This window comes from Mesoplodon bidens, assembly GCF_964165515.1.
Source record: "Mesoplodon bidens genome assembly, chromosome: 14".
NCBI lineage: Eukaryota > Metazoa > Chordata > Mammalia > Artiodactyla > Ziphiidae > Mesoplodon > Mesoplodon bidens.
In genome coordinates, this window is record NC_138170.1 from 26,994,160 (window position 1) to 27,005,856 (window position 11,697).

Genomic DNA, 11,697 nt, shown 5'->3' on the forward strand with positions numbered 1-11,697 from the left:
AAACTGGAAATCAGCTCTGAAGGCTTGATCAGCTTTGCGTTCTTGTTTTGTTGAGACCACTTTGTACAGAGGGCTGTGTACTATATATTGCATCACATCAACATGCTCATATTGTCCATTTGTTCCATGTTCACTGTTTTCTCACTTTAACAATTCCATTTTTCTTTTCTAGAAGCACTAATTTTTTCTATTCTATTTTGTCCTTTTTAAAAAATTGTATCTATGTATTTATTTTTTTGGCTGCGCTGGGTCCTTGTTGCTGCGTGTGGGCTTTCTCTAGTTGCAGCAAGCGGGGGCTACTCTTCATTGCAGTGTGCGGGCTTCTCATTGCGTTGGCTTCTCTTTTTGCGGAGCACGGGCCCTAGGCACAGCGGGCTCAGTCGTTGTGGGCTCAGTAGTTGTGGCACGCGGGGCCCAGAGCTCGTGGACTTCAGTAGTTTTGACGCGTGGGCTCAGTAGCTGCAGCTCATGGGCTCTAGAGCTCGGCCTCAGTAGTTGTGTTGCACGGGCTTAGCTGCCCCTCGGCATGTGGGATCTTCCCGGACCAGGGATCAAACCCGTGTCCCCTGCATTGGCAGGCGGATTTTTAACCACTGGACCACCAAGGAAGTCCTATTTTGTCCTTTTAAATAGTCTCTTTTCTCTTGCTCATTTGTGATTCCATCTCTTATTTCCTTAAACAGTTCATACATAGGAGTTTCCATTATGTAGCTGATAATTCCACTCTAATTGAGAATATACATCTGTTGTTTATAGTTTCTGCTGACTGCCATTCTTCGTGGTTTGCGTGGTACTCTTTGACTGTTTAGGTGAATAGGGATGCTTTCCTCCAGAATGGGGCTGGTTTCGCTTCCAGGAGAAACTGTGGGCATCAGGGCCTGGAATAACCTTGGTTCCCTTATAGAGTTCTGGCCTTGATGTTGAGTCCTAGGCTCAGGTGCCCACCTGCTTCAGTCCTGCAGATTGATCGAGGGCTGCTGTTGGCATTTGGCTCAGGCAGCCCTGACTTGAGTTCCTATCATTTACCTTTCTGGTTTCAGCTTAAGGTTTTTGCTTCTTTGTATTTTGTTTGGTTTTGTTTTTCTTTTCTTTTTTGAGATTTTTCTTGTTTATAGTGAGCTCAGAAAAATTTCATGTTTTATGTGAACTCTAGTTGTTTTGTAGTAGGAGGGCCCTTCATAAGTATCGAGTAAGCCACACTCCTGCAAGGAAGTGGGAGCCGACAGCACCGTTTGTAGAATTAAAATGTGGAAACAACCTGAGTGTGCATCAGTAGGGTGACAAGTTAATGAATTGCGGAACATTGCTACAGTGGAACACTATGGAATAGTTTAAATCAAGAAGAGATGGGGGGCTTCCCTGGTGGTGCAGTGGTTGAGAATCTGCCTGCCAGTGCAGGGGACATGGGTTCGGGCCCTGGTCTGGGAAGATCCCACATGCCGCGGAGCAACTGGGCCCGTGAGCCACAACTACTGAGCCTGCACGTCTGGAGCCTGTGCTCTGCAACAAGAGAAGCCGTGATAGTAAGAGGCTCGCGCACCGCAATGAAGAGTGGCCCCCGCTTGCCACAGCTAGAGAAAGCCCTCACACAGAAACAAAGACCAGCACAGCCAAAAATAAAAAAGTAAAAATAAATTTAAAAAAAAAAAAAGAAGAGATGGGGACTTGGCAGTCCAGTGGTTAAGACTTCAGCTTCCAATGCAAGGGGGTATGGATTCGATCCCTGGTCGGGGAGCTAAGATCCCACATGCCTCATGGCCAAAACACCAAAACATAAAGCAGAAGCAATATTGTAACAAATTCAATAAAGACTTTAAAAATGGTCCACATCAAAAAAAATCTTAAAAAAAATAGAAGAGATGGATCTACCAGCAATTCCACTCCTGGGAATATGTCTGAAGGAAACAAAATTTGAAAAGATACATGCACCCCAATGTTCATAGCAGCATTATTTACAATAGCCAAGACATGGAAACAACCTAGGTGTCTATCAACTGATGAACGGGTAATGAGATGTGAGGTAATATATATATGGAATATTACTCAGCCATAAAAAAGAATTAAATTTTGCCATTTGCAACAACATGGATGGACATAAGTCAGAAAGAGAAATACAAATACTCTTATGTTATCATTTATATATGGAATCTAAAAAATAAAACAGACGAGTGAATATAACAAAACAGAAACAGACTCACAGATATAGAGAACAAACCAGTGGTTACCAGTGGGGAGAGGGGAGGGGGAAGGGGCAAGATAGGGGTATGGGATTAAGAGGTACAAATTACTATGTATAAAATAAGTAAGCTACAAAGATATGTCATATAGCACAGGGAATATAGCCAATATTTTACAATAACTTTAAATGGAGTATAATCTACAAAAATTTTGAGTCACTATGTTGTACACCTGAAACTAACATAATATTGTAAATCAACTATACCTCAATAAAAAAAGAGATGGATTTATGCATAATGACTGGAAAATCTCTTATACATGTTGTTTAATGAAAAAGCAATGTGGCATTATCCAATTTATATACTAGAAAAAGTCCAAGTCAATCTATATGGAGGTAAATAAATTTAAAAAGCCCTTGAAGAAGCCACAGCAGTCTGTTAATAAAAATTACCTCTGGGGCAAGAAGAGGCAGGGGTGGAGGCTAAGACCGAATTTTATCCTTTATCTATATCAGTATGGTTTTGATTTCTTTTTTCTTTTGGAATAATAGAATGTACTTACATAGTATTTGTATAAATTCCCTTTTAAAAAGGAAGTTGTCTGCTGTGTCAATTGCCTCAGAGAGGCCAAGGAAGGACTGCAAAGTATCTACTGAATTTGGCAACTTGGAGGCTACTGGTAACTTCAGGACGAGCTGTGGGTGAGGTGGACTCCAGACGGCAGGGGTGGCGGGGTGGGTGGGGCGGGGAGGCAGGAAGCGCACCTGTGAACAGAGTGAGACAGGCAAGGAAGCCACCATATAGGAGCAGAGCAAGGAAAGGTTCTAATAGGTTCTAATAGGATGGAGCCTGAGAGGAAAGACAGCAGGCCAAACAGGTGTGAGGGGCAAGGTGTGGTCCTAAACAGGCAAACAAGGAACTAGAAACTGGAAGTCTGAAGGATTAGGAACAGGCTGGGAAGGGTAGATGGCTCAGGATGATTTGTTGTGGAAGCTGTGAATATTATTCAAGGACGTTACTGGCTCGTTTCTCTGAGTGTATGTGCTTGTGTGTGATGGTCGAGGACTGATGGTGTTGGTGTCTGATCAAAGGACCCTTTCAGAGCAGGATTGGGGTTTTTTTTGTTTGTTTCTTCTTTCTTTGTTTTTTTTTTTTTTTTGGCCGTGCTGCATGGCATGCAGATTCTTGGTTCCCAGACCAGTGATGGAACCCATGCCCCCTGCAGTAGAAGCACAGAATCCTAACCATTGGACTTCCAGGGAATTCCTTCCTAGCAGGATTGTTGAAGTTGGGTGGTAGACCTTGTTTGGGGCAAGTGCAGTGGAAGTTTGAGGGGTCAAGTTGAGAGTGATGCTCCTTGAAGCATCCAAGAGGAGGGAATGAGGAAGGAAAGCACCTAATACTATACCTGGCACATAGTAGATACTCAGTGAATACTGGTTGACTGTTGTCAAGGGATAGAAGCCTCAATAAGATTGAAGAGCAAGCACTGAGAGACTAAGGGTACAAGAGTTGGAGGGGTAGCAGGTTGGTGTCAGAAAGTGGGATATTGAGAGGCTAGGGTTTCAACAGTGGTTTGGTGTTAGCCATGACAATATTTTAGCTATGGCTTGATGGAATGGGATGGAAGATAAGGTCTTTTGAAGAAATCACAGGATAGTGAGGGTTTTTGAATGCTGGGAGATCTTAAAATTTGGAGTGCCCTCCTTTGCCTACCAGGGTCTCAGATTTCCAGGCTGTGGTCTCCGATCTCCCTACTCACTGGTCTTTGATTGTACATTCTCTCCCTGTGCCTTCACTCAGCCTTTTCAGTTAACTTCCTGGCTGAGTGGGAACCTGCCTGAGCTCCTGGGTACCCCAAGCAATGACAACAGCCCAGTTGTGTTCCTCCATATGCCTCAGGATCTGCTGTCACCTGACTCATGGATCTTCAGCCTGTGCAGGAGCTTGTCCTCAAGTCCTGAGCATCCTGTGAGGATGTGAACACATCTATTTGCCCACTCAGAGAGAAAAGGAACATCACAGTTAGAAAGATTACGCATTTTACAATTGTTCAGACGCTATTGATTTCCAAAACTTTTTTATAAGCACCATTTTTTCTACCCCTCACATTACACAGGAAGTTAAACTAATACAGGAAATATGAGCAGAGGGAGTCTGGTGGTAGGGACAGGGCATGGCACATGACCATGGAGACATAATAGGCCAGGTTCTGAGCCTTAGATTTGCTGAACCAGACACTTGAATTTTGTGAGGTCCCCAAAGTGAGCATTCTCACCAGGACTGATTCACACTGGCCAAATTGATAAGGGATTAATGTACAAACCAGATTTAGAATTTTACTTACAGTAAGGAGTATATTTTTCAAAATATACTCCTGTATCTATACAAAATGCCTCTTGTATTTATATTCCTTCCCCAGAGGATTGCATCCAGACTCATGGCTTGAAAAACCACCTAAGCCCTGATGACTCAAATATGTATCTCTAGCCCCAGTCTCTCCCCTTACTTGTCTATCCAACTGTCTAGTTTACCTCTCCTTCGAATTGACTAATAGACATCTCATGGCTGCCCCAGTTCCTACCAAGATGGGAATTCACTTCGGCTGCTGGCTCCCTCCCCGAACTGAACACAGGAGGAATTATAGAGAGAAATATGAAATCCTGGAAATAACAACAAAGAAGAAACCACTGGGGAGCTAAACGGCTACTTAGAATTGGACTGTGTGTTTGTGGTTGTGTGTGTATGTGTGGGTGGAGGGTAGTTACAGTCCAAGGCAAGGGTAGCTGTAACCATAAGGATAAAAGAAAAGTGATTGACTTTTTAAAATTTATTTTTTGCTTTTTTCCATTATAGTTTATTACAAGATATTGAATCTAGTTCCCTATGCTGTACAGTAAATCCTTGTTTTTAATTTTATTTATGGTAAAATGTACTGTTTAATCCCATACTCCCAATCTATCCCTCTCCCCCTTCCCCTTTGGTAACCATAGTTTGTTTTCTTTTTTTAAAATCTTTTCTTTATTATTTTTTATTGGAGTATAGTTGCTTTACAATGTTGTGTTAGTTTCTGCTGTACAGCAAAGTGAATCAGCTATACGTATACATATAGCCCCTCTTTTTTGGATTTCCTTCCCATCTGGGTCACCACAGAGCACTGAGTAGAGCTCCCTGTGCTATACAGTAGGATCTCATTAGTTATCCATTTTACACACAGTGCTGTATATATGTCAATCCCAATCTCCCAATTCATCCCACCCCCCATAAGTTTGTTTTCTATGTCTGTGAGTCTGTTTCTGTTTTGTAAATAAGTTCATTTGTACTATTTTTTAGATTCCACATATAAGTGATACGATATTTGTCTTTGTCTGACTTACTTCATTTAATATGATAATCTCTAGGTCCATCCATGTTGCTGCAAATGGCATTATTTCACTCTTTTCCATTGTGTGTGTGTGGGTGTGTATATATCTATATCTATATATATCTATCACATCTTCTTTATCCATTCATCTGTTGATGGACACTTAGTTTGCTTCCATGTCTCATCCATTGTAAATAGTGCCGTTATGAACATTGGGGTGCATGTATCTTTTCGAATTAGAGCTTTTGTCTTTTCTGGATATATGCCTAGGAGTGGGATTGCTGGATCATATGGTAACTCTATTCTTAGTTTTTAAAGGAACCTCCATACTGTTTTTCACAGTGGCTGCACCAATTTACATTTCCACCAACAGTGTAGGAGGGCTCCCTTATCTCCACACCCCCACCAGCATTTATTATTTGTAGACTTTTTGATGATGGCCATTCTGACTGGTGTGAGGTAATACCTCATTGTAGTTTTATGAGCATTTCTCTAATAATTAGTGATGTTGACATATGAGTATTGGCCATCTGTATGTCTTCTTTGGAGAAATGTCTGTTTAGGTCTTCTGCCCATTTTTTGATTGGGTTGTTTGGTTTTTTGTTACTGAGTTGTATGAGCTCTTTGTATATTTTGGAAATCAAGCACTTGTTGGTCACATCATTTGCAAATATTCTCTCCTGGTCCGTAGGTTGTCCTTTCATTTTGTTTATGGTTTCCTTTGCTGTGAAAAAGCTTACAAGTTTGATTAGGTCCCATTTGTTTATTTTTGCCTTTATTTCTATTGCCCTGGGAGACTGACCTAAGAAAACATTGCTATGATTTATGTCAGAGAATGTTTTGCTTATGTTTTCTTCTAGGAGTTTTACGGTGTCATGTCTTATATTTAAGTTTTTAAGCCATTCTGAGTTTATTTTTGTATATGGTGTGAGGGAGTGTCCTAACTGCATTGATTTACATGTGGCTGTCCAGCTTTTCCAACACCACTTGCTGAAGAGACTGTCTTTTCTCCATTGTATATTCTTGCCTCTTTGTCGAAGATTAATTGACCATAGGTGTGGAAAAGTGATTGACTTTTTGCTCTTGCCTCTCCCACACCTTTGCATTGGACGGTCATTGCTTGTCCTTCGCTGCAGAACTGCAGATGCAGTGGCTCAGACCACTGGTCAGGGTGTCTCTGGGGATGAACTCAGGGCAGCATAAAGCCCTGCCAGTGTCAAGAGTTGATAAACTGGGGGAACAACTGTTTTTGAATAATCCTTCACTCCTCCACCCTTTGTCCTCCAAACCCCCAGGCTGGCCCTTCCAATCAGTAGAGGCAGCTTCCTTTCAACACAGGGTGGAAAGTGAAACCAAGAACCCAAGGAGTTTTGGGGCCAAATGCAAACAAGCAGGAGTGATGACCTGTGATTGCGTGATGCCTGGGGTACTCCACTCGAGATCTGAGTCCCTGTCCTCTCCTTGAACTTAACAGGCTAGCAGACACTGAGTGGCCTTCTGTCCTTCCCCCAGAGTCAGTGTAGGGCAGAGCAGCCAATACCCCCAGGGAATATGGGCTAACAAGCCAAAATGTTGAGATACTCAAAGAGTAAAATTAAACCAAAAGAAAAATAAAATCACAACATGTAAGATCAGAAACAGCAGGACAGAAGCAGAAATATTCGTTAGTACATATGGGCCAAGAATTTCAAATCAGTTCTATAAATACACAGAAGAGATATTAGCAGTGTAAAACAAAAACAAGAAAAAATTTGAAAGAATCAAAGGAAAAAGATAGGGCTTCCCTGGTGGCGCAGTGGTTGAGAGTCCGCCTGCCGATGCAGGGGACACAGGTTCGTGCCCCGGTCCGGGAAGATCCCACATGCCGCGGAGCGGCTGGGCCCGTGAGCCATGGCTGCTGAGCCTGCACGTCCGGAGCCTGTGCCCCACAATGGGAAGAGGCCACAACAGTGAGAGGCCCGCGTACCGCAAAAAAAAAAAAAAAAAAAAAAAAAAGGAAAAAGATAATAACTGAAATAAAGAAAACAATAATTGTGATATATAACAGATAAAAATAGATTAATTAGTCAGAATATCATATTGAGATATGAGTCCAAGAAGGACTCATTGAAGAATGAGGAGATAAAAAATAAAAGTTAAGAAATAAGGAGGAAAGAAGTAGAACGCCCACATCCATATAACAGGAATTCAGAAGGAGAAAATGAAACTGAAAAGAAGAATATATTTGAAGAACAATAGATCTACATTCTTCAGATTTAAAAAGGATGAATGACCTCATATTGAAAGGGCCACAGAGTGGAAAATAAAAGAGAGAAGGGAAAGCCCACATGAGATAATGGATGTCAAAATTTAAAAATACCAAAGAGAAAATTCTAACAGATATTAGACCTCTCAGTCACAGCATTGGGCACAAGAACACAATGAAGTAATATTTGTTAAGTACTAAAAGAAAGTAACTTTGAACCTATAATTTTATATCCAGCCAGCTTGTCTTTCAAATGTGAAAAGACTTAAAAACAACAACAACAACAAAAAAAACCACTCAGGGCTTCCCTGGTGGTGCAGTGGTTGAGAGTCTGCCTGCCGATGCAGGGGACACGGCTTTGTGCCCCGGTCCGGGAAGATCCCACATGCCGTGGAGCGGCTGGGCCCGTGAGCCATGGGCACTGAGCCTGCGTGTCTGGAGCCTGTGCTCCACAAGGGGAGAGGCCACAACAGTGAGAAGCCCGCATACCGCAAAAAAAAAAAAATCTCAGGAAAGGGAACCCTCCTGCACTGTTGGTGGGAATGTAAATTGGTGCAGCCACTCTGGAAAACAGTATGGAGGGTACTTTAAAAAACAAAAATAAAGCTACCATATGATCCAGCAATCCCACTCCTGTGCATATATCTAGGAAAAAAGAAAAACTCTAATTTGAAAATATACATGCTCCCTAATGTTCATAGCAGCACTGTTTACAACAGCCAAGACGTGGAAACAAACCCAGTACCCATCAACAGACAACAGGCTTAAAAAGATGTGGTATACAACATACAATGGCATATTACTAAGCCATAAGAAAGAATGAAGTATTGCCATTCGCAGCAACATGGATGGACCTAGAGAATATCATACTTAGTGAAGTAAGTCAGACAGAGAAAGATAAATATATTATACCACTTATATGTGGAATCTAAAAAAATAATACAAATGAATCTATATATAAAACAGAAATAGACTCACAGACATAGAAAACAAACTTATGGTTACCAAAGGGGAGAGGGAGGGTAGGACAAATCAGGAGTACGGAATTAACAGATACAAACTACTATACATAAGATAGATAAGCAACAAGGATTTACTGTATAGCACAGGGAATTATATTCAATAACTTGTAATAACCTATAATGGAATATAATCTGAAAAAAAAACCCTGAATCACTATGCAGTATGCCTGAAACTAACACAATATTATAAATCAACTATACTTCAAAAAGAAATTCTCAGGCAACAAGGCTTCAAAATGCTTGCTGTACTAAGAACCACATTAAAAAATGTCTCTGGGGGGACTTCCCTGGTGGCGCAGTGGCTGAGAATCCGCCTGACAATGCAGGAGACACGGGTTCGATCCCTGGTCCAGGAAGACCCACATGCTGCAGAGCAACTAAGACCCGTGTGCTACAACTGCTGAGCCTGCACTCTGAAGCCTGCAAACCACAACTACTGAAGCCTGTGTGCCTGCAGCCTGTGCTCCGCAACAGGAGAAGCCACTGCAATAAGCCCACGCACCACAACAAAGAGTAGCCCCCGCTCACCACAACTAGAGAAAGCCCGCACACAGCAACAAAGACCCAATGCAGCCAAAAATAAATAAATAAATAAGCATCTGCCTGCCAGTACAGGGGACATGGGTTTGATCCCTGGGCCAGGAAGATCCCACATGCGTGGGGCAACTAAGCCTGTGTGTCACAACTACTGAGCCCACATGCCGCAACTACTGAAGCCCGTGGGCTCTGGGGCCCTTGTGTCACAACTACTGAGCCCGCACGCTGCAAATACTGAAGCCCACACACGTAGAGCCTACACTCCGCAACAAGATAAGCCACTGCAATGAGAAGCCTGCACATTGCAACGAAGAGTAACCCCTGCTAGCCGCAACTACAGAAAAGCCCACACGCAGCAACAAAGACTCAGCACAGCCAAAAAAAAAAAAAAAAGCTCAGTCCTAGAACATTTCACTGGTGAATTCTATTAGATAATTAAAGATGATATAATATTATCTTTCACAAATTCTTCCATAAAGCAGAGGAGAAAGGAACACTCCCCAACTCTTTCTATGAAAACAGACCAATATCCCTTATGAACATACTTGCAAAAATCCTTAACACAACATTATCAAGTAAAATCCAGCAACATATAAATAGAGTTAGTGCAAGGTTGGTTTAACATCTGAAAATCAATGAGGGTAAATCACCATATTAATAAAATAAATGACAAAAACCATAATGTCATTTCAGTAGATGTGGAAAAAACATTTGACAAAATCCACCATCCATTAATGATAAAAGCTCTTAAGCTAGGAATAAAAGGGGACTTTCTCAATGTGATAAAGTGTATCTAACTCAAATCTACAGTCTATATATATTTTTAATTTATTTTAATTTTTTGGCTGCATTGGGTCTTCGCTGCTGCGCACGGGCTTTCTCTAGTTGCGGCGAGTGGGGGCTGCTCTTCATCGTAGTGTGCGGGCTTCTCATTGTGGTGGCTTCTCGTGTTGTGGAGCACGGGCTCTAGGCGCGTGGTCTTCAGTGCTTGTAGTACACAGGCTCAGTAGTTGTGGCTTGTGCGCTCTAGAGCACAGGCTCAGTAGTTGTGGCGCACGGGCTTAGTTGCTCCACAGCATGTGGGATCTTCCCGGACCAGGGCTCGAACACATGTCCCCTGCATTGGCAGGTGGATTCTTAACCACTGAGCCACCAGGGAAGTCCCTACAGTCAATATTAAATGTCGTGGTAAAAGACTGAATGTTTCCCTATAAATTCAGGAACAAGGCAAGGATATCTGCTCTTGCCATTTTTTTTCCTTTTTTTTTCTTTTTTGAGGCTGCACTGGGTGGCATGTGGGATCTTAGTTCCCCAACCAGAGATTGAACCCGTGCCCCCTGCAGTGGAAGCACAGAGTCCCAACCACTGGACCTCAAGGGAATTCCCTGCTGCCACTTTTTTTTTTTTTTTTTTTTTTTGCGGTACGCGGGCCTCTCACTGTTGTGGTCTCTCCCCGTTGCGGAGCACAGGCTCCGGACGCGCAGGCTCAATGGCCATGGCTCACGGGCCCAACCGCTCCGCGGCATGTGGGATCTTCCCAGACCGGGGCACGAACCCGTGTCCCCTGCATCGGCAGGCGGACTCCCAACCACTGCGCCACCAGGGAAGCCCCCTGCTGCCACTTTTAATCAACATTGTGCTGGAGGTTTTAGTTAGTGTGATAAGGCCAAAAAGTAAAAAATAAAAATGAAGCAATTCACATTGGAAAACAAGTAAAACTGTCTTTATTCAAAAATGACATGATCCTGCATATAGAAAATGCTAAGAAATTCACAAAAAACTGCTATTGTTAAGATGGTTATACTGCCCCAACTGATGTACAGATTCAAGGCAATCCCTATCAAAATCCCAGCTGTGTTTTTTTGCAGAAATTGACAAGCTAATTCTAAAATTAATATGGAAATGCAAAAGATCTGGAATAGCTAAAACAATCTTGAAAAAAAAAGGTTGGAGGACTCACAATTTCTGATTTCAAAACTTACTACAGAATTATAGTAATCAACACAACATGGTACTGGCATTAAGATGGACATATAGACCAATGAAATAGAATTGAGAGTCCAGAAATGAGCCCTCACACATAAGGTCAATTTAGTTTTGGCAAAGTTTCCAAGGCAATTCAATGGGAAAAAGATATTCTATACAAGTATTGGCAAGGACGTGGAGAAACTGGATTCCACATACATTCGTGACGGGAGTGTAAAGTGGTACAGCCACTTTGGAAAACAGTTTGGCAGTTTCTTAAAAAATTAAAAATAAACTTACAAATGAAAACATATGTCCACACAAAGCATTGTACATGAATATTCGTAGCAGCAATACTCACAATAGCCAAAACTAGGAAATAATCCA